General features: G+C 38.1%; 1 protein-coding gene and 1 long non-coding RNA gene across 34 annotated transcripts in view; one reads left to right on the top strand and one right to left on the bottom strand.

The window, feature by feature from the left end:
• The window catches only part of DLG2 (discs large MAGUK scaffold protein 2), a 1975849-nt gene that overhangs the window by 1916228 nt on the left and 33925 nt on the right, over positions 1 to 25696 (top strand). The window lies entirely within an intron of this gene.
• LOC140615100 (uncharacterized) overlaps positions 8881 to 25696 on the bottom strand; it is a 38780-nt gene continuing 21964 nt past the window's right edge. The window contains exons 2-3 of the long non-coding RNA XR_012015777.1: positions 12024 to 12172; positions 8881 to 9199 (exon numbers count right to left, since the gene is read on the bottom strand). This is a non-coding gene — a long non-coding RNA (uncharacterized lncRNA). The remainder of the gene's footprint in view (positions 9200 to 12023; positions 12173 to 25696) is intronic.

Below are 25696 nucleotides of genomic sequence, written 5' to 3'. Positions count from 1 at the left end.
CTGCCCTTCTCTCTTCCTAATGCTCTTTCATCTCTTTTCCTTTATCTTTCTGTCCTAAGAATTCTGGCTTGCAAGCATCACACAGAACTACAAGTTATGGTCAGTAGATGTGACCATGAAAAACATAAAAAAGAAAAGCTATTATTTCTCAGGACTTTGGAGCCCCAAACCACAACACTGCCCCTTGTATTTTTAAGTATAAATGTCACAGGCAGCCCAGTCATTGACATAACAATTTACTCTCTCTTAAAACATTTGGGTGAAATGGGAATTTATTTAAACATAAGGTGTCCCTCTTAAAAAAAAAAAAGTGAGGGTACATATGCATGCAGTCTTTTCAAATAAATACTATTTATAAATAAGAGAGCAGGATTTTTCACTGCTTGTTAGTAGGAATTTAAACATAGAGTCCTGTTTGTTTCACCTATATAGTTGAATGTATATCAGAGAATTTTTGTTGGATACCTACCACATGCCAGACACAGGGCTAGAACTTGTGAAAGATGCAAAGTATAACAAAGGACCTTTTCTTCAAGAGCTTATAACATCTATGAAAGCCCAGGTGTCTTTTTGATAAAGCTAAGACATGTGCATCATACTTTTTAATCATGTTGTTAAATACTAGTAGGTAATTCCAAAAAAAACAGATTATAAATTCTAGGACTTGAATGACTATTGAAGGAGGACCAGTGACCCTGTGAAAAGGGAAATCCTGGACCAACAGTCATGAGGGTCAAGTAACTTGAGTTCTAATTTCATTTCATTATTAAGTCAACACTGCTCTTTGGGTCCCATTAGCAAAATAATAACTTTGAACTATATCAAGGATGTCAGGCAAGTTCCACTTCTTATATGATGGATTGATCGTGATGATGGATTGATAGTTTCTACCTGGAATATTGTGATATTATAATTCTGAGACGATGTATAACCTCAGCAGGGAAGAAAATGTTATGATTGACTATACATGCCTAGAACAATGTTGGAAATTGATCTCTATTTGAGGTCCCTAGGTTCGTTGATTTTTAATGTGCCTTCCAGCAGTAATCTTCCATAAGCCTATAAATCAAGAAATAATAAATCAAAGTTTTCCAAATCCCCATGAGAACGATACATCAATGAAGACTCTTGCCCAGAGTAAAAAGTAAAAGACCATTAAGAGGAAGTGTGCTAAAGAAAGAGAGAGACATTACTACAGGGAGAGCTGAGAAGTCAGGAAGTGCTGCTCACCTTGAGCCAAGGACACAGACTACAGAACTTAGTTATTGTTATAAAAGCCTCAGTCTGGGACCTATGGGTAAACTCAACATAAACTGATGAAGATAGGACACCTGGGTGGATCAGTCAGTTAAGTGTCTGCCTTAGGCTCAGGTTATGATACTAGGGTCCTGGGATCAAGCCCCACATTGAACCCCACCTTAGGGTCGAGACTACTTCTCCCTCTGCCACTTCCCCTGTTTGTGCTCGCTCTCTCTCTCTTTCTAAAATAAATACATAAATACATTATTTTTTTAAAAAGGAAAGAAACAAACAAACGAAAGCTTGGAAAAGCAAAGAAACCTGAACCCATGTCTGATTGATTCCAAAGCCCATAGTCTGTTTACTATAGCATGCCCTCTTCCTATTAAAACTATGTCATTTAGTGCATTTTAAGAAAAATGAAGTATGCTGAATTTGGTTTAACTTTGTTAAAAACTAAATTGGACATAAGCTTAAATCCTGAAAGGCAGAAGCTGGTTTCCTCAATAATGTACATCTTTTTGGATGAGAACTTCTCTAACGTGAACTTGGAGCTGCACACTTCCTCTATTGTGGCCCGCCCGAGGGACAAGTCCTGGCAAATGTGTTCATTCAGTCATTCACGAAACCATTATTAGATGCCAGTACAAGCAGCTTGCCAGGCAGTGTGGCCCAAGCTGAATAAGACCTAGTCACTGCCCTGAAGAAGCAGGTGTACTAGAAGAGAGAATGCATCCCCACAGGGAGCAAAGGATTCACACTAAACAAAGAGGGACAGGAAACTTGTTCTGAAGTTCAGAGGAGGAGATTCCAGCTTGGAAGCTGGGAGAATTTGAATTTTGGAGGACATGGGGAGACCTCGAAGGATTAGTAAGATTTTCAAGGGGCCAGACAGTGGGGTAGGAGTAGGATACAGGATACTTGGAAAAGAAAACACTGTTTACTTTCATTGCAAGCAACAATTTATGAAGGGGAATAAAGGACTCAGAAGTGCAAAGTTATACTCAAATCAATTCTGGTGCCTTAAATTTTTTTAGGAAAATTGGACTTTATCCTGTAGACAGAAGAATTTTAATGGTTGTAACCAAACCCAACCTAGAATTTCCCCTGGGCTTTCACCCAGCATGTATCTGCATTGCTGCCCAAATGTCACTCCCTGGCAGAGGTCCAGCTTGACTCATCTCTGTGCCCCTTGCGCCTAACACATTGTCTCCTAAAAACATGGTCTGCCCATCCTCCCTTCTTGGAGGAAAGGAAAGCCAATGATCAGAAGTAGATTTCAAAGAGACCAATCTGGTTAACTTTGAGAAAGATTGACTGGAGAGAAGGACTGAGAGTTGGAGATGTTCGAAAACGCTACTCCAATCTTCTGACCATGAGATTCTGAAAATGTGAACTTGAAACAATGGCAAAGGAAAATAGGAAAAGATTGCTAAAGAGATCAGAGAGACCTGTCAGCCTTAGACATCTGACCTAGAGGTTCCTAATATTATTCTGTTTTCTTTTCCAAAGCCTTGAGCTCCCTTCAGGAGGGGATACTGACTGTGAGAGAGGGCATGGGACAGAGATGGAGCTATGGTAATGAGACCATGCTAGTCCCCCTGAAGCCAACTAGAGCTGGCATTGAGAAATCTCAGTTCTACTTCATACATTCTTGGTAGTTTACATATGACCATTGATTCCTACTATGTCACAGATGAGGACACCGAGAATCATTTTTCTGGGACACACAGAGAGTAGCAGAGCCTGCCATTATATCATTTATCAAAAAAGTGGCTTGACAGTCAGTGCTTTGTTAGCAACTAGGAATTACATTTGCTTCACCAGAATAAGTTATGAAGATTGCTTTTGTAACAACTTCAAAGTGACGTTTATGTTTCAAGGGAAAGGTCATTACTGCCCTCAAAAGAAAGCTCCTTAATAGAGCTGGTCTTTGGATGATAGAGGCCCCATGAAAAGCTCAAGTGTCTAAGAGTAACCCAGAGATTTAGGGAAGTGGAGTGGAAGGAGCACCATACTGCCCCACTCCGTGGGGCATCAAGAAAGCAACATTTCTCCTCAAAGTTCATCTACCCAGAAAGGCACCTCCTCAGGTTCCTTAGTTTCACTTCCCTACTCTAGAATGTGTAACAGATTCCTTATTGGTCTTCCGGCTCTAGTCATTCTCCTCTGATTCTTTCTCTATCCTGCATGCAGTGTGGTTTTAACCAGATTAGCATTTCTACATAAAGAACAAAAACATGGCTATGTCCAGAGAATTCTTTAGTGTCACTAGCCTATCCTGGGGAAAGCTGCAAACTCATACCTTTTTTGAATGTCATAACCACATCTGTCCAAACCTTGAGCTCCTGTGTCCTCTGAGAATCTTGTGAGCAGCACTCAGATTGTTCTCTGATAAAGAAGTGCTTGAGGCTTCTCTAAAAATGGTTCTCAGAGGGGCCTACATTTGAGTTCCTTTCTCTAATACATACGTGGGAGGAGAGTCCCTATCTGAGCCTGGAAAGCCAATTGAATTCAATGAACATCTTTTGAATGAATAAAAATACACTATTTCACTTATTCTCTATAAGGTATTTATTAGTCACATTACTGATGAGGAAACCACTAGTCTGTGGAATGGAATGGAGAATAAATCATGTTCCTTATGTATTTTTATGTATACTTATTTCTTGTTAGAAATTAGACCTCCTAGGTCTAAAATGTACTGCTGTCAATGGGCACCTGGGTGGCTTTGTGGTTGAGCGACTGCCTTTGGCTCAGGTCATTGTCCCAAGATCCTGGGATGGACCTGCATTGGGCTCCTAGTGGGGAGCCTGCTTCTCCTTCTGCCTATGTCTCTGCCTCTTTCTCTGTGTCTGTCACAAATAAATAAATAAATAAAATAGTTTAAAAAATACTACTGTCAAAACAACCAAGTTAATCTGCAAACTTATATACTGAATTTAGTACAATTTACAACTGATGAAATCTGTTCACTATACACATATACATATTTATTTTTATGATATACTTTAGTTTCTACATTCTTCTCCCTTCTCTAGCTTAATTAAGGTTTTAAGAGTTTTTGTTTTGTTTTGTATATGTTGACACCTGAATGTGTCTGGTAAACCTCATTCCCAGCAGGAAAAGAAAAGTAAAATTTTTAAAAATACCTTTGAGGTTACCTAGGTGGCTCAGTTGGTTAAGCTTCTGCCTTTGGCTCAGATAATGATCCTGGGGTCCTGGGATCCAGCCCCACACTGGGCTCCCTGCTCAGCAGGGAGTCTGCTTCTCCCTCTCCTTCTACCCCTCCCCCCTGCTTGCTCTCTCTCTCTCTCTCTCTCTGTCAGATAAATAAATAAAATCTTCAAATAATTAAAAATTAAAAATACCTTTGAAATCTAATATGAGTTGCATTGCCTAATTAAGCTAAAATTTTCATTAATGAAGTAGAGGGAAATACTTGCTCATTGTGCTCTCCTCCTCTCTAATTTCTTCAGTTTTCAGGTTTTTTACAGACCTTTGTTAAGGCCATACTATGTGTCAGGTAGTGATTTAGGCAATGGAAGTACCACAAATAATCTGTGGTTCCAGCGTTTAGGAATCATAAAGTATTCCGCAGAGATAAACATGTTAGCAAATAAAAAATACAATCTGGTATAAGCACTAAGGGAGAAGAGAGGCCAAGATACTATTTGAAATCAGAACTGGAATACATAAACCTCTCTTGGGGTTCATAGGAAAATTGCTAGGGAAGATAATGACCAAAAAAGAGCCTTGAAGGATCAACAAAATCTGGCCAGGTATCAAAGGACAGAAAGATGGTTATAGGCAGAGAGGACAGCACCTAAGAGGGAAGCAGCCCAATGCACAGGGAAGCCAGAGGAATGTTAATGTTACTTAAATGCAAAAGCTCATGTACAAGCTGCAAGTATCCACAGAAAAGGCCAAGGGGAAGTTGGGAACCAGGGCTTGAGAGCAGTAGAAAGTCTTTGGAAGACTTTAGCAGAAGTCAGTGTTTTCACAGATCATCCTACTGCTGTGTTGAATAAATTTCCAAAAGAAAGCAAGCCTGGAAAGCAGGAGTCCATGTTGATAATGCAGGTGAGATGTGAAGAAGACCATTCTAGGGCCATAGAGTAGCTCTAGAGAGGAAAGAAGAGACCAGAAAATATTTGGCAGAAGGGAAAAATAATGTGTTACCTGGACCACCTACATCAGCATCAACCGAGACTCTTATTGAAAATGGACATGCCCAGGCTTAAGCCCAGTCCCTCAGAATCAGAATCTCCAGGGATAGGATAGGAAAGCTGCGTTTGAACAAGTTCCTCAAGAGTTTCTTTGGGCTTGCTGAAATTTGAGGTACATAAGCATATTGGAAATGTTTGATATCAGATAGACTGACCAGCTTATGCCAGAGTCACCATAACATGTTTAGGATACAATTACCTCATATGTAAAACTGGAGATTAGGGCAGCACTGGTGGCTCAGCGGTTTAGCGCCCAGGGCATGATCCTGGAGACCCGGGATCGAGTCCCACGTCAGGCTCCTTGCATGGAGCCTGCTTCTCCCTCTGCCTGTGTCTCTGCCTCTGTGCGTGTGTGTGTGTGTGTGTGTGTGTGTGTGTGTGATGAATAAATAAAATCTTTAAAAAAAATAATAAATAAATAAATCTGGAGATTATATAAAGTACCTAGAAATACTAGTCTATCTCTTCCCCCTGCCCATCCTCCAGCCACTGCCCACCTGCACACACATCTCAAACTCACCCTCTTTATAAGATTAGAATGAGCAATTTCTCAAAGTACTCTATTCTTTAGATTCTAAATCCCCTTTTGCACAGATGACAGGAAGAGAGTTGCCACAACTTTGCCCTACAGCCATCTCTGTAATGGGTATTTCTGACTGTGTGCTTGCTTATTTTGAAGTCAGGCAGGAAGGTGGAGGTAGTATTGGCAGCAGGACTGATCTCACTCGTTCCCCCATCCCTGCCCCTGCCCTTGGCAGCAAGTCACCAGTATTTCTGAATTTTCTGCTATAGTGTAGCTACCTATGGGAAATTCTAGAACCACTGCATTTCATTCAGTACACAGTTACTCTGAATATCCATAGATTGCCTTATTTTCTACAGGTCTTTTTTTTTTTTAATAGGCATCGCTCATTTGTTTTTTACAAAAATCCTATAAGGCATGTACTCTTAATATGCTCATTTTACAATGAGAAAACTGAAGTTTAGAAAGGATCAATGACTTACCCAAGCTCGTAGAGCTAGTAAGTGGCAGAGCTGGGCCCTGAGTAATGGCATGTCGTCTGAGCAAAATAGAGTAATTGATTCTTTAAGGCATATTTATGTATGAACTCATTCTGGGTGTTATTAGCATAGCTAATTCTATCTATTCAATTAGTGATGCTACTAGGGCTAAAGTAGTATAAATAGGAGATGTATAATTTGTGGTTATATAAATAACAAGTATAGTTTTATCAGATAAGAACACTAAGATTTTGTTAAATTTTCTTCCCTCTGTTAATTCAAAATGTTAAGTATGATGCAGAGAATTTGGCTCAAACCCATTTCTACTTTAAAGTTAATCCTGAATCGATTCTGATTCACTACAGAGCATCCTTTAACCTGACTCTTTAAGGCAAAAGGCCCAGAGTCATACCTTAGAGCTTGCATGTTTCATTTTGCAGAGGTTTTTAACTCACTGAAATCTAAAACATCAATACTAAAAGATAAAGGTGCAAGAGTGACTATCCAATCATCTGACTTCCTCACCACGGTAATTATAGCAGACCCTTAGCAAGCAAAAATAGTATATATATCTTTCTTCTTTTCAACTGTGTACTGTTTACATGTGGGTAAATTGTTTTTTAATGACAGATCATGTAATGTCTGAGACATTTCAAAAGCAGCTTCTACTATGTTCCTAATATTCATTAAAAATACCTAATTATGGGATGCCTGGGTGGCTCAGTGGTTGAGCGTCTTCCTTCGGCCCAGGGCGTGATCCTGGCATCCCGAGATCGAGTCCCAAATCGGGCCCCCTGCACAGAGCCTGCTTCTCCCTCTGCCTGTGTCTCTGCCTCTCTCTGTGTCTCTCATGAATAAATAAGTAAAATCTTTAAAAAAAAAAAAAAAAACTAGTTACTCTGCCTTTTCATTAGAAAAAAGGAAAATAGGCTCTGAAATGTAACTGTCCTAGATCCTATATTTAACTTTTTAAACTATGTGATCTGGAACGAGTAGCTTCTCTTTCTGACACTCTGATTTTTCAGCTATAACAATAAAATCTGAAAAAAAAAAACAATAAAATCTGGAGAGTAGATTGCAAGTTCCTTAAAGGCAGGGGATGTGATTTATTTAGGGCCTGAAATAGTTAATGGCATTCAATCAATAATTATTGAGTTAAATAATGTAAGAATAAAGAAGGTGATGTATTAAGAGAAAAGTTATGTAAGTTAGAAGGTACAGCCCACATTGGTTTTGCTGGCTTATAAATGGAGAACTGAACGATGTATTATTATTATTGCCTTTAAAAGAAGATCCTCTCGATCTGAGAATTATTTTCCTTTCACTTCAATAGATAGATTTTGAGTTTCTCCTATGTACAGGATACTGCTCTGGCCACTGAATGGGGACACAGATGAATAAGGCGCTTCCTCTTGTCATCCCAGAGCTTACCTTCTAGTGCACACACACATACACACACACACACACACACACACACATTGTTAGAAATCAGTACCAGTTTATGCATGATACTAAAATAACCGCTGAACTGAAACCAACTCAGAATCAATAAAACTGTTGCTAAAATAATTGTTTTTAAATGAAACAAATTTTAGGCCGATTTCCAGGTTAAAAGCAGAAAGGTGGAGGTGCTGGATCCACTCTTTGGGGATTAAGAAATTCTTCACGAATATTAGTAGTAAGTCCTCACATTGGCAAGGCACTTCGGTTCATTATCCATTTCATTGGTGAGGAGGCAGGGGAAGGAGAAATGAGTGGCCTGTCCACGATTACATAGACAAGTGCTGTCCTTTGGAGGTACATGAGTACCATTTCATTTATTCAGCAAAGATTTACAAAATGTTGTTCATGTCCAGCAACATGCTAGGGACAGGGGAAAAACAAGGATGCAGGAGCCTTTGCCCTTGTTCTTGGCAAACATTGAACGGTCCGGGAAAGTTTTGAATTTCCTTAGAAGTTGGCATTCTCGGTACATAATCTGCTCCTCTCAGGTAGTCAAGAGACCTAGTGCTACAGTCCTATCTATGCAAGTGGCCAAGTCAGTTGAGGCAGGCCAATTATTCCTCTGTAAAATGGGACCAGTAAGAGGTGTAGTGAACTTGCTTCATTAAGGTATGAGATCAACTAACCTGAAGAGACATAGTACAAAGGACATTAAGTCCAAATTACACTTCCCAAGAAAAAAAATCCATGTGTGGCTCCCTCCTTAACTCTCTCTTGATCATCTATCATAATGTAATAGGCACCATGAATCTATCAGCTCCCATGAAGGCATGAGACAATGAAAAGCCTGTGATGACTAAGGATTATGATGTATGGCATTCTGTGCACTTAAGGTCCATTGAAAGGGAAAAAGGGGAAAATAACTCTTTCCATGCAGCAACGGCAATTGGTATCCATAGGTGACAAGGGAGAAGGAACATCCTTTATTTGTTAAGCAATGATAACACATAATGCAGTTTCCAGAGTTCTGGGAAATGTGGGTGAAGTGAAGCTCTCCCGGCAGCTGTCTCAAATGTATTACAAGTCAGTGTGCCTTAGAGCCCATCTCACTTGAAAAGAAGCAAAAAACTTGCAGATATGCTGTTTGCCTTCATGTTTTGACATCTTTATGAATATTTGTTACCACTTGTTGAAACTCGTATTTGGGCATCCTTTCTTTGAATGGTGGTTTTTCCCAGAAGACTTCAAGAAGCCACTGTTTCTCCCTGTAATTGGCTTGTACTCACCTGTTACAAAGGATTAACACCTTAACGAATTTGAAGCACAAGTTCCATGTGAAAGACACAGCTGTCACTCCTCTTTCTTGGAGGAAATGTTCTGTGAGCGCCTCCAAGCCTAAACCTGCAGGCCCCCATAGAGGTAGAGCCCTGGGAGCACAAGCCCAAATTACAGTCAGAAAAGAAATGCACTGGGGGCACCTGGCTGGCTCAGTGGGAGGAGCATGCAACTCTTGATGTCGGGGTCATGAGTTCAAGCTCCACATTGGGTGTAAAAGTTAACTTAAATAAAAATTTTTTTAAAAAGAAAAAAAAAAGAAATACACCAACTTATGATTGCTACTGAGTCCATTGTGTTATTAAAGGCAAAGAGCTCTTCGTTCCCCCCAAGTGATGGCCAAGAACTAACTGAACTTCCATGTCTACCCCCTTCTCAGTAAAGAACAAAGTACACGTTTGGTGCATAAAGGATTTGACTTCGGTTACTATTTCTAAAATGTGAAAACAATATAACTATCACTTACTGAAGGTTATGTATAACCTTCAGGCATTTTGCTAAGTAAATTATAAGGACTTTTCTCATTTATTCCTTACAACAACCCTATTAGGTGAGGACTACACAGAAACCTCTTTTAAAGAAAATAATCCGGGGCCACCTGAGTGGCTTAGTCCGTTAAGCATCTGACTCTTGATTTCAGCTCAGGTTGTGATCTCAGGGCAATGACTTCAGGATTGTGAGACAGAGCCTGTGGTCAGATTCCACACTCAGCAGGGAGTCTGCTTCAGATTCTCTTCCTCTGGGGATCCCTGGGTGGCTCAGTGGTTTAGTGGCAGCCTTTGGCCCAGGATGTGATCCTGGAGTCCCGGGATCGAGTCCCACATCAGGCTCCCTGCATGGAGCCTGCTTCTCCCTCCCTGTTGTGTCTCTGGCTCCCTCTCTCTCCGTGTGTCTCTCATGAATAAATAAATACAATATTTAAAAAAAAAGATTCTGTCCCTCCCCCTGCACTCTCTCTCTAAAAATAAATAAATAAATCTTAAAAATAAAAGAAAAGAAAATAGGGGATCCCTGGGTGGCTCAGCGGTTTAGCACCTACCTTTGGCCCAGGGCGCGATCCTGGAGTCCCGGGATCGAGTCCCACATCGGGCTCCCGGCATGGAGCCTGCCTCTCCCTCCTCCTGTGTCTCTGCCTCTCTCTCTCTGTCTATGTCTATCATAAATAAATAAATCTTAAAATAAATAAATAAATAAATAAATAAATAAATAAATAAATAAATAAATAAATAAATAAAAAGAAAATAATCCTTCTGGTCTCCCCCAGCATTGACTAAATCTTTTTATGATGATGCTTCCAAAATATATATAAATAAAATTAAGTACAAATACCATATGCTTTTAGCTCTTATCATCTATAATTTAAATAAAATTACAAATTAAGCGCCACATATATTTAGTACTTCCATATTACAGCAACAAAAATCAAAATCTCAATGTTAACGTGATTGGTGATGCTTCAGTAATACTAAATCTTCACCCACTATGTAGGGCTTCACCTTGTAGTGGCTGCTGTGTGGAAATTTCTTTTGAAATGTATGGACTGGGTATTAGGCAAAGAATCAATTCTCACACCACTGTTTATCGACAGGATGCCCACTGCAAAACCCACGCGGAGGTCCAAGGTTAGTCCTCACTCCTCATCTTTCACCTGCCCTTAGCTCGGACCCTTAAGGAATTGCTGAGTGAATGATCATGGAGTTCGGTTACCACACTACAGATACCCTCTGTGGCTGAATCCACCCCCAGCTCTTTTCCTTGCCTCACTGTGCAATACTCAGCTGTACTTTCTTGGCACTGTCTGCAGATATGTGCCTGGAGCAGCACCTCTGTCTAGCCCCCATCCAAAATGAATTATGCTATTTTTAATCTACTGTGGGCTGAGAGATACAAGGAATAAGCTTTCTTTTTTTTCCCATTTAATAGTAGGATCTTCCTTGTGATGAAAATGCATAAGACTTTGATGAGTAGATTTTGCAACTTCTCTATCAGCTGCAAAATTCTCCTTCTTTATAATATATATTATAAATCATACTTGAAGTTGCTAAATGACAAAAGAATGGTTCTGAACTCTACATCTGATTTCTGTAGAAAAATTTATACTGATTATTTATTGCTTAATTCTTGAACAGAAGTAAACATTCAGTAGTACCATATGTGACTGAGGGGTTCACAGTACAGGCCAGAGCTGCTTCTTGAGCATCTTTCCCACGATTTGTCTGAACCCCACTTTCCCCTAAATCCTACATCCATCCAGAAAACTTCGCAGCATTGGGGAGGAGTGGAGGGGAAAAGAGGTGGCTTTGCGCCCCCTATTGGGCAGGCCTTTCCTCTGTGTGAACTGAGCTTTGCTCTTCTAGCTCCATCTGCAGTCTCCTACTCATTCTTCAAATCCCATTTAAAATGGTGCCCCTGTGCCTTCTCCAGCTTCCCCAGCGGCCCTTGGCCCTCGCTCCCTCCTCAATGCCTGTTACATATGCCTCCATCATAGCAGTTGTAACACAATGTGGTAATGATTTGCTTAAATGTGAGCCCCAGTGTTTATTACAGCCATATTGCTACAGAGGAGACACACCTGGAGGACAAAACTCATCTCACATAACATTTAGCAAGAGCCAGCCTGAGAAAGTGAGCTTTTGTGATTCCTTTTCCTAGAGGGAGTGCCTTTTTCTATTTTGCACCAGACACTTTTGCCTTTGGATCGATCCCTGAATATGTTTGGGAAAAACAATAAATGCTTACAGAACAAAAAATAATTATCATTTATTGAACACTTACCATGGCTAAGCTCATATATGCCTGGTTGCATTTAGCATTACAATAGCCCATGATGGAGAAGGTATTAGTATCCCACTCCTTTGGAGTCTTCAATAAGGATATTGCTGCCAAATGTAGTGATTCCTACTAGGATTTACGCTCTTCAGCCCCTGAAATCAGAATGGATAAGGAGTGATAATGTTATTAGATGCTATTTCCTAGCACTGTGCTATGTGATGCGAATGAATTTTCTCGCAAGGGGAACACAATTCTTGTGTGCATGCTATGTCCAAATAATGTGTAAATATTCTTCCTCTTAAACCAACACAGTAGCAGGAAGAATGAAGACAAAAGTGATAGAAATTCACAAGTAAGGAATCAAGGATGATTGCAAAGTTCCCGGTGGATGCTGAAGGAAAAAAATACCTCCCTAGACACAAGAAGCATTCTCTTTAGCTTTAAAGTGACAATCAGTTACAGTGACAGTGATCTCACCCTGAGATCCCTGATGTCTCCTATAGAAATAATAATGAATCTGCTGGGCTGTGTCAGCTAACATGAAAAGGAAGGAAGGCTGTGTATGTGTACGAGAGAGAGGGAGGAGGGGAGAGGGGAAGGGAGAGAGTGTTCTTAAACAGAAGTGTTGGGGGTTTTGAAGGTGTTTTTATTCCCTTGACGTGTGTTTGTGTTTTCACGGTTTTTATCTGCACTCTAAAATCCTACAGGAATTTAAATCTCAGCCAAGTGAAAACCTGCACTTTTATCAGCTACTATTTGAAGTTTAGCAAGCAATGTTCAATTTTACTTTCCTCAAAAAAATGAACTATTGAGAAATCTTTGGGCTACTCATATCTCTCACATTAGAACTAAGATATCCTCCTCTCCTGAGTTCTACTTGTCTTAGAAAACAATCCACTAGGGGATCCCTGGGTGGCTCAGTGGTTTAGCACCTGCCTTCAGCCCAAGGTGTGATCCTGGAGTCCCGGGATCGGGTCCCTCATCAGGCTCCCTGCATGGAGCCTGCTTCTCCCTCTGCCTAGGTCTCTACCTCTTTCTCTGTGTCTCTCATGAATAAATAAATAAATAAAATCTTTAAAAAAAAAAAAGAAAAAAGAAAACAATCCACTAGCATATAGTATTTGAAGTGCATCTCAAAGGAAATGTGTAGCTGGAAGGCTCAGCATAGGCTGAAAAAAGTGTCCCAGACAGAAACACCTCTCCACTCACCTGCCACACCACTGAACTCCCAGAGCTCTAACCCCTGTGACTTGTCCTGCTAAAATGGGGCTATTGGGTGATTGCCCAGAAGTTTCAACTATAATAAATTTGTCTTCATTTGTGAGTTACCCCTCCTTCCATAAGCAAGCAAGAGGTGAAAATTATTCAATCAGGCACAACTTTACAAAGAATACTCTTTATTATTGGGCTTTACATATTGGTTTCCCTGTGATGCCTCCTGAGATATGAATGCTACAAATGACATCTTGTGTGCTCTGGATCTGCAGTTGACATCAGATCATGGGAGACAAAGAGTAAACTGTCAGCTCCCCAAACTGAGTCATCATCCAAGAGGGCGAGGCTGAGTACCTCTTCCAGCTAAAGGAGGGAAGGAGGGGGAAGAATGATCAAAGGGGAGAGGAAATATCTTCACAGCATAAAGGACCTTTGTGGTCATTCATTTATCTCCCTGAGTGACAGAATGGGAAGCTAATGCTCAGGAAGGGAAAGTGACCATAAGTTTCCTAAGCTTAAGTAGGTAGGACAGGCCAGACCAGGAGTCTTTCCTCTGAGTTTCCACAGCACAGAGAGCATGGATATCTGCCTATTGTCCAACAATAGACAGTAAGCCCCGCAAGCAAAGCAAGTTACTTCTCGGAGCCTCATGTGTCACCAGTGGTGATGATGATGACAATAATAATGATGATGGTATGAAGTAGATATTATTATTATATTTATGGTACAGATAAGGACAGTAATCCTAGAAAGGTTAAATACCTAGCCCAAGCACACATAGCCGGTGAACAGAATCAAACTTGTTAGTAAGGAAGACTCTCAAGAAGAAAAAGGGGGGAAAAAAGTGTGACTAGCAGAGAAGCAGTGTGCCTGGGCCTATCTAACCCCAGGACTGGGCTCTTAACCTCTTCCCCGTGCATGCTTCTCATTTAATAAATACCTGGGACAGTATACAGGTACTGGCTTCACCCTGTAACAAGACATGCCTCCATTTGAATAAACCAAAGTATGAATGAAGTCACTGGTCCCTCCCTGCCTGCGACACAGCATAGCACAACTCCCCTGCCACAGACACGTAGCTGTTGACTAATTCTTCCCTCTACCAACACTGCTTAGGCAACTACTCTGTACTCAGCCCTGGAAAAGTACAAACAGAAAACAAAATAATAGTGAAATTTGGTTTTTGTAGTCTGAGAGAGCCGAGTTTGAATCTGGTTCTGCCACTCAACAGCTCAGCAACTGATGTCACCTCTCTACGTCTCAGTTTTCTCATCTGTATTCCTGAAATAATATAGACAGAGGGGTGTGTGTGAGTGTGTGATGGGATTATGAGGAGGACCCAATGACATTATTAGTACAAAATGATTAATAATGCTAACAACGGCTCAGAGAAAGAATTCAACAAATATTTGCCACTGCTATTATTATCAATGTGCTTATCAAATTGGAGAACAGATACACTTTGAGTTACCGGAGAACAGAGAAGAACTCTGCTGAGCTTCTTCGGCTGGTGGAAGAACCTCTTTCTCCTCCTCCCTATTCCACTTAGTGAGCAATGACCTAACCTTCAGTATCCAGTTCACATTTCACTTCTTGCTCTCCTCTGCAGCAGAAGTTATTCTGCCTTCCTGATGCCTCTCTAGTATCTTGCGCACACTGTCAAAATATACTAGTAACTTAAGAATCTCTCTCTGTCACTGAATTGTGAGATCCTTTGCAGTTTATGACAGCTCCAGCTCCTAGCACAGTGCCTGGCATATACATGTGCTCAACATATATTTGGTGGATGAATAAATGGAAGTAACTCCATAGAATAGAGGGGTTTGGAGTAGTCAGGAGAGCCTGAGGGAAGAAGGTCCATGAGGAATGAGTAACATCAGAAGTGCTTAGACAGATAGTAATGGAAACAAAGGGAAAGGGTACCCAGGTGGCTCACTGGTTGCGCGTCTGTCTGCCTTTGGCTCAGGTCATGGTCCTGGGGGTCCTTGGGTCAAGTCCCGCAGCAGGCTCCCTACTGGGAGCCTGCTTCTTCTCCCTCTGCCTCTGTCTCTGTATCTCTCATGAATACATAAATAAAATCTTTTTTTAAAAAAAGGAAACAAAGGGAAAGACAAAAATTTGTTACTTTATTTTTTTTTTTTAAGATTTTATTTTTTTATTTATTTGAGGGAGAAAGAGCATGAGCAGGGGTGAGGGGAGAGGGAGAGAGCAAAATCTCAAGCAGATTCCCTGCTGAGTGAGGGGCTCAATCCCACAATCCTGACATCATGACCTGAGCCAAAATCAAGAGTGGGATGTCCAACTGGTGCTCCAACCTTTTGTTATTTTCTATTGGTATAAATCGATGGATGGATTTAAGAAAGGATTTTCTCCTCAGCCAAGTAGGGTAAATCAGCATACAGCTTCCCTGCTGGCCTCATGGGATCATACCACCTTCAGTGTAAGTGGGTAGGCCCAGCCAGTAAAGTGAAGAGGAGCACTTGAGGAAGTTGCAGAACTGGTATTCCTGAGAATGAAAAAATGAAACTGAGGAGTGATACGCTCCCTGCAAGTGAACATACTACTTCATACTACTGCACAGCATTCACTGTTATCAGAGCCCCTACTGGAGTCGTCATGGAAATCCCATTGCTTGAACCATTGGAGAAGAATAAAGCAACAGAGATTATGTTTCAGAAAGAAAGTATAAAATTCCACAGAAAGTAATTTGCCTGCAGAAGTTCTTAGCAATGATTACCGTGGCTGTATGCTGAAAGCAGAGTGGAATGAATACTTGGAATCTTTGCAGTCACAAGAAAGGCAGTACTGCATTGTGACTAAGGGCTCAACTCTGAAGCTAACTGCTTGGGAATGAAACTTGGCCCATGAATCATAGCTGTATAAATCCTGGAGCAAGTGATCAACCTCTCTATACTTCAATTTCCTTATGTTTAAAGTGTGGACACAGTTTGAAGTGTGCTGATGATATGTGGAAAGCACTGAGAATGGGAATCCATGTAAATCACTTCTAAAAGCACCTGCCTTGTAGGTTAGCATTTAACAAACGATAATTTTTAAAAATGCTATTATGGAGTGCCTCGCTGGCTCAGTCGGTAGCATATGCGACTCTTTGTTCTCGGGGTTATGAATTCAAGCCTCGTACTGGTTCAGTATAGAGGTTGCTTTAAAAAATAGAATTTTTTACAATGCTATTATTTTTAGCAAGTCTCTGTTATCAATTTTGCTCCATGAATCATTCTGGGGCACTGTGGGAAGTGCAAAAGAAAACTTTAAGACAAGATCATGTTCCTCGCAGAGTTAGGCTAACAAATAAGGCAATTAAAGAACTCTTGAGTCCCAAACTAGGTGATTCTGGGTAAGGACTGAAACAGTCCAAGAATAAGCTAACCTGGTGGATGCCTAATTAAATTCATGAGAATTTAAAAATAATTCCAAAAAATTAAAAGTAAATAAATAATAAAAATAATTCCAGTGTGCCCCATTGATGAGAATCTGGTGAAAATGAGTGAAGTTGGGAATAAAGATTTTTAGTTTTTTGCCTAGTGCTGTTTTCAGAGCCTATGGGTTATTGTATAAGCCATTGTATTTTGTGGCTTAAAGATGAAATGCTGGGGGTGCCTGGGTGACTCAGTTGGTTAAGTGTCTGCCTTCAGCTCAGCTTATGATCTCAGAGTCCTGGGATCGAGCCCCCCTTTGAGCCCCACACTGAGCTCTGCATTCCATCGGGCTCCCTCTCCAGTGAGGAGTCTGCTTTTCCCTCTCCCTTTGCTCCTTCCCCTGCTCTCTCTTTCTCTCTCAAATAAATAAAATCTTTTTTTGAAAAAAGATGAAATGCTGGACGATTCAAGAATTATGAAGCAATTAATTGGAATCATATAGCCTGCAATTTCCTATGGAACCACACAAAATGGTGCACAAATTGAAAAAAAAAAAGAATGACACGCTGTCAGAATGCTTTGCTGAATTTTATTATCTCTAGCACTAGTCGAAAATATTAAGAGCTATTTCAATGCAGACCAAATTGCTAAGGGACCATCAGAGGGCTTGCCACATAGAAGGACATAGTAGTCATTCAATAAATAAATAATGGAGAAAGTGAATAATGAAAAATAATAAATTTATTAATAAAGTGAAAAAAAAATGAATGATTGGCCCACTAGCTGACAGTAGCAAAAAGGTTCCATCAGCTACAGTGAACTTGAAGAAAACCATTTCAATCCTTTCCATCAACTATAGCTATGACCCAGTGACCAGACAGTTTCAGGTTTGCAAGGCAGGATGGCTTGTGGGATAAACTCAGCTGTAGTGGTCAACAGAGTGCAACAGCACCATCTTTGGTGTTTGATTCTCTGATACTTTCATTCTCCCAGTTTGAGGTCGTGTCCACATAATCCTGGAATACTTTGAATCTTAGTAGCAAATAGATCCATACTACCCCTTCCTCCAAAGCCCTATATCCAGAAAGATAACCTCCCTGCCCCAACGTCATTCACACACACACACACACACACACACACACACACGCTATTCTGGAGCCAGTTTGATGGTCTCCAGGCCATTTAGAGAACACCTGTCAATAGTAACAGATTATAGCTGAAATCACAATCTCTTTTTTAAATGGATCAGAGCAGTGCTGCTGAAATACTCATGAGTTACTCAGGAAGGATACTTTGGCCAATTATTTTACAATGTCTCTGGTTATGATGCTCCGAAGTGTAAATATAGTATTTTCATAATTTATTGTTGTCTCATAGCTCTAGATTTTAATGTAAAAGAAATAGAAGCGTATACTTTTATGACAAATAACTTTTCTTGGAAAAGCTAGTCTTCAAGCAGAGAAATTGACAGAGAAAAACCAAAACTTAATTTCTCAGTTGTAGGATGTATCTGTGTTCTCTTTTAATTCGATTAAATAAATTGTGTTTCTAGCTAATGGATTTATAATGTAGCTTTTTCATGGAAGGCTTACATTGTAATGGGGTAATGGAGAGTGTAGGGGGCGTTGCGGGGGAAAAGCAGATAGGAGACATCATTGGGACAGATTATAAATTAAGAATAAATCGTTGCTGGTGAAAATGTCACTCAGTACAGATCATGTTGAAAACAATTTGGCAATATGTCAAAATTTTTAACTATCCACAATTTTTAACTCAATAATTCGACTTCTAGAAATCTATCCCAAGGAAATACTTTGGAACAAAATATATTAAAGTCATTGCAACATTAGGTACTTAAAAATGAAAAATGATAGAAATGCCTGACAAGGTAGGAATGTGTAAGCCAACTATAATAACCTACTTGATAAAATATTAAATTGTCATTGTGTTTATAAGATATATTGGTTTAGTCTTCATTTCTTCTGGGTTTTTGTTTTGTTTCATTTTTTTCTAAGTAGACTCCACACATGATGTGGGGCTTGAACTCAAGACCTTGAGATCAAGAGTCACATGTTCTACCAACTGAGCTAGCCAAGCACAGCATTTGTAGTCTCCATTTCTTTTGATGTCTTTTCTAATTTTGGTATCAAAATAAAGGTGCCCTCACAGAATAAATTACATCTTTTGGAAGAGTTTGTGAAGAGTTGGCATTTATTCTTTTTTAAATGTTTACTAAAATTCAGCAGAGAAGCCATCGCCATGGGCTTTTCTTTATAGATAATTTTTTAAATTATTGATTCAATCTATTTGTTATAAATGTATTCAGAGTTCTTTTTCTTCTTGAGTCAGTTTTGGTAATTTGTGTCTTTCTGGAAATTTGTCCATTTCATCTAAGTTATCTAATTTATTGGTATACAACTGTTCATAGTACGCCTTAAAAATGTTTTTATTTCTGTAAGGTCAGTAATAATGTCCCTTTCATTCCTGATTTCTATAATGATTCTATTTTTTTTTCTTAGCCAATCTAATGATTTATCAATTTTGTAATATTTTCAAAGAACTAACTTGGTTTGATTGATTTTTGTTTATTTTTCTATTCCCTAGTTTACTAAGTTCTGCTCTAATTTTATTATTGCCTTTTTCTTATTGTTTTAGGTTTAGTTTGGTCATTTTTTTTCCAGTGTCCAAAGGTGGAAGATGAGATATTTGATTTCAGATCCTTATTAATGTAAAATGTATAGCATTTTATAGCTATAAATTTCCCTCTAAGTACTGCTTTATCTAATAATGTCTTTATTTTCATTCATTTAACAGTAGTTTCTAGTTCTCTTGTAATTTTTTTTGACCCGTTGGCTACTTAGGAGAGTGTTGTTCGTTTTTTGTTTGTTTTGTTTTGTTTTGTTATTTTCACATGTTTGGGAATTTCCTAAATTTCTTTTTGTTATTAATTTCTGATTTCTTCCCATTGTTTTGCACTCTTAAAGCTGATGCTTCCAAAGACTCCCTAATGATATGGGAAGGTGCTTCTGTTCTCATTAAAATAATTGGCCCCATTTAGTGAGCTTTACTAAGTGTCAGGCACTATAATAAGAGCTTATCACATTATCACATTTAAATACTCACAACTGAGGCTGAGATTAAATATCATTTCTAAGATCATGCATCTAAATTTCAAAATATTTTCCCATAAGACTTTACTATATGTTACAATAGTAAAAAAAAAAAATATTTCAAAAAAGAAGAAAAAAATAAATTTCAAAATATTTTCCCATAAGACTTTACTATATGTTACAATAGTAAAAAAAAAAAAAAAAAAAATCAATTTAAAATTCTGTAGACCATATAATATGTCTCCCTGGAAGAGAAATGATTTGTTAATAGAAAAGTATTTTTAACAAACTAGCCTATTAGTTAGGAAAATGAATAAAATTTGATTAGGGGAAAAAGTTAGAAAAGGAAAATTAAATGATAATTTTATTGAAGGTATTAATACTACTAAAATCCTTTAAACTTTCTATTTATTCAATTGTGGACCATAGAGCTAAAAATGTGATACTATGCAAAAATGCATACAAGCAAATAGCTGAGCCACCACATTTTTATTACTAGTAATAAATAGCAACTAAAAGTAAATCAGATTATAGAGCATAGAATTATGAGATAAAATTCATGAGCAAGGGACGCCTGGGTGACTCAGTGGTTGAGCATCTGCCTTCAACTCAGGGCATGATCCTGGGGTTCCGGGATCTAGTCCCACATCTGGCTCCCCACGAGGAGCCTGCTTCTTCCTCTGCCTGTGTCTCTGCCTCTCTCTGTGTGTCTCTCATAAATAAATAAATAAAATATTAAAAAATATTCATGAGAAAACAAATTCTAAGAGATAATAATTGCAGAGAAAAGCAATAAATTCAAATATCACTCATTTGGCTATGATCTTACTCCTCTGTTACTTCTCCCTCTTTTCTCCAGATGTTTGTTATTCTCTTGCTCCTACTCCTCCTTTTTTTGCCAGAGTTTCTCCCCCTATTACCAATGAGAATCATCACTCAACTCAAAACTTTGGTTCACGCATTCACCTGATGAATATTTATTGAGTACCTATCTTGCTCTAGATCCTGAGATACAGAAATGAAAATGATATAGTTCCAGCTCTGAGATCATAATGTAGTAGGAAAGAAATGTGTAAAAATGAGTGGCATTCACTGTGACAGCCTTGGTAGGACATCTGAGCATAACCTTGAAAATGTATCCAGTGATTCATGTGATGGGCAAAGAGGAAAGCATTCTTATAACCACCACCTGAGTCTACATCTACATAAATGTAGATGATCTATATATATTTAAGAGGGTGGCCTAAGGTAAAAGTATATTTTGGGGGAGGGTCATGTTCTAACCACAATAAAGATGGATAAGACATAGTTTATTACTTCCTCAACTGCTGATTTGATTTCTACCACCATGGCTTAGTTTTTCCTGTTCTAGAACTTGTTATAATTGAAGTCATTCATTAGTATTTTTTTGTGTCTGCCTTCCATCACTCAACATAATGCTTTTGAGATGCATCCATGTTGTTGCCTTTTATTGGTGAAGTAGTTCAATTCTCTTTATTGCTGAGTAACATAACACTATACTGTGTTTATCAGTATACCACAGTTTATGACTTCACCTATTGAGGGACATCAGGGGGGATCCCTGGGTGGCACAGCGGTTTGGCGCCTGCCTTTGGCCCAGGGCGCGATCCTGGAGATCCGGGATCGAATCCCACCTCGGGCTCCCGGTGCATGGAGCCTGCTTCTCCCTCTGCCTGTGTCTCTGCCTCTCTCTCTCTCTGTGTGTGTGACTATCGTAGATTAAAAAAAAACAAAAAAACAAAAAACTGATGGACATTAGGGTTGTTTCTTGTTTGAAGTCATAAATATTCTAGTACATGCCTTTTTGTGGCATATGTTTTTCTCTTGTATAAATATCTAAAGGTGACTTCCTGAACTTTGCTATATGATTAACTTTATAGGAGACTGCCAAACTATTTCTCAAAGTGGCTATATCCTTTTACATTCCCACCAATAATTTTTGTAAGAGTTCTAATTCCTTCATATCCTTACCAACACCTAATATGGTTAGTCTTTTTTATTTTATCCACTCTAGTGGGTATTGAGATGGTATCTTGCTTTGACTTCAATTTGCTTTGCCCTCATGACTAATGATGTTTTTCATATGTTTTTTGACCATTTGTATATCTTATGTTAGGTATCCAATCAAGTCTTTTGCCCATTTTTTATTGGATGGCTTTTCTTTTTTTGTTCAATTGTAAGAATTTTTAAATATTCTAAATAAAAATCCTTTATCAGGTATATGTATTGTAAAATTGTTTCCCAGTTTGTGGATTGCCTTTTCACTTTCTTAATGATTTCTTCTGAAGAGCAAAAGTTTTCATTGATGATGAAATCCAATTTACCAATTTTTTATTTATCATTTGTGCTATTATGTTCCATTGAAGAAATCTCCATCTAGCTCCGATTACAAATATATTCTCTATTTTCTTCTAGAAATTTTGTAGTTTAAGCTTTTGAATTGGCTCTGCAATTCATCTCTAGAAAATTTTTGTGTGTGGCACAAGTTATCAAGAAAAATTTCAAATTTATAAAATATCTGGAAAGAATATAATTATGAGCCTTTGGATCCATTACTCAGCTTCAACAAGAATCAAATCACAGTCAGTCTTGTTTTGCACATTCTTATATGTATGACGTGTGTGTGTGTGTGTGTGTGTGTGTAGAAGATATATGAAGTATATTTCTAAAATTACAATATTTTTTTTGTTTGACCCAGAATTTAATCCAGGACCACACTTCCTTAATCTCCTTTAATCTACCTTTTTATGTTTTTCAAAACATTGACATTTTAAGAGGATGGCTCTTAATTTTAATTTTTCTGAATATTTCTTCATGGTTAGTTTCACCCAATGTATTTTTGGCAAGAATACTACATCAGTGATATTGTATACTTCTCAATTCTTTCTATCAGGAGGCACATGGTGTCAGGTTATCCCACTTTTCAGTGATGCTATGTTTGATCCCTTGGTTAAGGTGATATCTGCCAGATAATTCTACAAGAAAGGCTCTTTTACTCACCTTTTTAATAATTAAATGATCTGCAAGGAGCTAAATATCATGTTCCTCAATAAATTTTCAATAAATAGTCTTAGCAACTACTGATGATTTTTGCCTGAATTGATTATTATTATGGTAGCTGAAAAATGGTTTTCTGGCTTTACCATTCCTTCTATAGTTGTCATTCTACTATAAAAAAAAAAAAAACTTTCTCTTCCTTCTCATTTTTGATTACTTAATTAAAGTAGTTTTGGTAATATCTCTGGACTCATGAATTTCTTTTTTAATTCAGTGTGTTACATTCAATTACTGTCATTATTCATTTTAACATTCAAATTATCTAAGTTTGGTGGGTATAATCACTTTTAAACTGGCTTTGGTGTCTGTTTGACATGCCACCATTAGTTTTAGGTTTTTTAAGCTTTATATTGTTTTTATGTTTATGTCTAGTCCGTCTTAATTTTCCAATCCAACAAAATATTTCAGATTCAATTTATACTTTCCCTGCTTATGGAATGAGCTGTTTCTTAAAAAAAAAAACACTAGTTCCTTTTTTGTGGAAAATGGTATTTAGAAAACAAAATCTGAGCACCAGGTTTGCTTTTTGTTCCTAGGGTATCACTACATCTAGACTCCTTTAGTGGACAAAGAGAAGAAATAAAGTTTTTTAGAAAATCTTAAATTTATGTTGGGTGCCTTTAATTACTATTCACCATCATAAAATTCTTTCTGTCTTTTCCCCATTTCACATTTGTAGCTCACTCTTCTTTCACAGTGACCTCACTTCCCAGCAACATACATGTGTTTACTCACTTGCTCATTACTCACATACCAAATGGTTTCAGAATTCAACAAACAATAAACCTGCTAAGTGAAGATCAAGATTTCTTTATACTTCTGTCATTAGAATATATTCTGAAGGTAGTCATAGTATTATGTTCCTTTCCTACTTTCTGAAGCAAATCCAGTGTGTCAAATCATTTCAACTGTAAATATTTTAATATAGCATGACCACAATGCCATTATACACACATAAAAATTAACAATTACTGAATTAATAAATATCCTGTTTTTTTTTTTTCAGGTCTCAAATTGACTCATAAATACCATAAATGATTTTATCATTTTGTTTTGTTTTACAATTTATTTACACCAGAAGTGAAATCTACTGTAATTGATTGAGCCATCCTAAGTCTCTACTGCTTTATATGTTTTCCCTCCATTTTTTTGGTTTCCTTTCATTTTTTTATACTTAAGAAACCACGTCCTTTGTCTTTACTCCAGATTTTCTTTATAGTATAATTTATCATGTTTCTCTGTCTCTTTATTTCTATAAACTAGTAGTTGGTTGAAAGGCTTAATTATATTCAGATTCATTGGGGAGAGAAGGATTTTGTTTTCTTTACTTTTAAGAATAGAAATTTACAAAACTATTCTATAGTAATATTTTGTTCTCTCATCAGGAAGCATATATCATCTGATTATCTTTTTTGTGTGTGGTGTTACTAGTTATTGGAGCTCAATGGAACCCTTTTTGAATTGACAATGTTCTAGACACATATATGTGTACACACATCCATATAGACACATTTCTGGAAACAAATGTATCTCAAGCCAACTCTTGTCTTTTCTTTAATAATCTCTTTGTTTCGTTCTTACTTTTTCTTGAATCTCTTTGTTTTAAAATTATCTTTTCTATATAAAAACAAGATATGTATAGAACAAAGTGATGGCCCAAATTTATAGTAACAACCTTCCAAAGGGAATACAGTTATCTTAGAGGAGAGGAGACAAGAATAAATTAGGAGGAAAGAAGCATTTCTAAAAGATAAAGAGGTCACAGAAATTGTGTTATCTAGGCTTAGTACAAATTTCAATCTAAATTCTCCCAGGGGGGACACCTGGGTGGCTCAGCGGTTGAGCGTCTGCCTTTGGCCCAGGGCGTGATCCTGGGGTCCCGGGATCAAGTCCCACATCAGGCTCCCTGCATGGAGCCTGCTTCTCCTCTATCTGCCTGTATCTCTGCCTCTCTCTCTCTGTGTCTCTCATGAATAAATAAATTAAAAAAATAATCATAAAATAAAAAATAAATTCTCCCAGGGAACATTCATATCATGAAAGCAACATTTTAGAGCTAAGAAACATTTGAGATTTGAAAAATGTGAACAAAAATATGAAAAGAGAAACTGACACATATCCCTGTTTTTAAAATTTTCTGCATGAAAAAGATGAAAATACATTGATTCATTCATGTGTCTTTAAGAACATGGGATTCAAGTGGAAGCAGCAGCAATTTGAGTTTTTGTTTTGTTTCCTTTCTTTCTTCATGAAGGACGTATTATCTTAAGCCAGTTCAGCAATGACATTACAACTTAGGGTCATGCTGGGCAGTTTCATGCCCTTGGCCTAACAACCTAGAGATTTTTGAGTGACAGTGATAATATGCTGACTCCTGGTATGGATGTTCTAATGTCTGTCACAACATGAAGGGTATTCATTTAATAGAGAAACAGCAGAATCAGATAAACAAGGTGTGTATATCTGATTGATTACAAGGGTTGGAGACGGGTTTTCAATTCATTCTATTCAATATAAAAAAAATTCGCTCTAAAAAAATTTAAAACATGCTGTGTTTGTTTCCTCCCATCCTATGGTTTACGGGTCGGGGAGAGGTTTCTTTTTTTAATGGCTTTATTGAGATATAATTCACATAGTTTACAATTCACCCACTTAAAGTGTACAATTCAGTGTTTTTTAGTATATTCATAGGGTTATGCAACCATCACCACAATCTAATTTTAGAACATTTCATCTCCCCTAAAACTAACACCATACTCATCAGCTATCACTTCCTACTCTCTGTATACCCTATCCCCAACCCTAACCAACCACTAATCTACTTTGTCTCTATAGATTTGCCTGTTGTGTGAACAATCACCTTTTAATTGCCATTAATAGCTTGCCCCACTGAAAT

This window comes from Canis lupus, chromosome 23, assembly GCF_048164855.1.
Source record: "Canis lupus baileyi chromosome 23, mCanLup2.hap1, whole genome shotgun sequence".
In the NCBI taxonomy this organism is placed as follows: Eukaryota; Metazoa; Chordata; class Mammalia; order Carnivora; family Canidae; genus Canis; species Canis lupus.
This window is presented reverse-complemented; position numbering and strand designations above follow the sequence as displayed.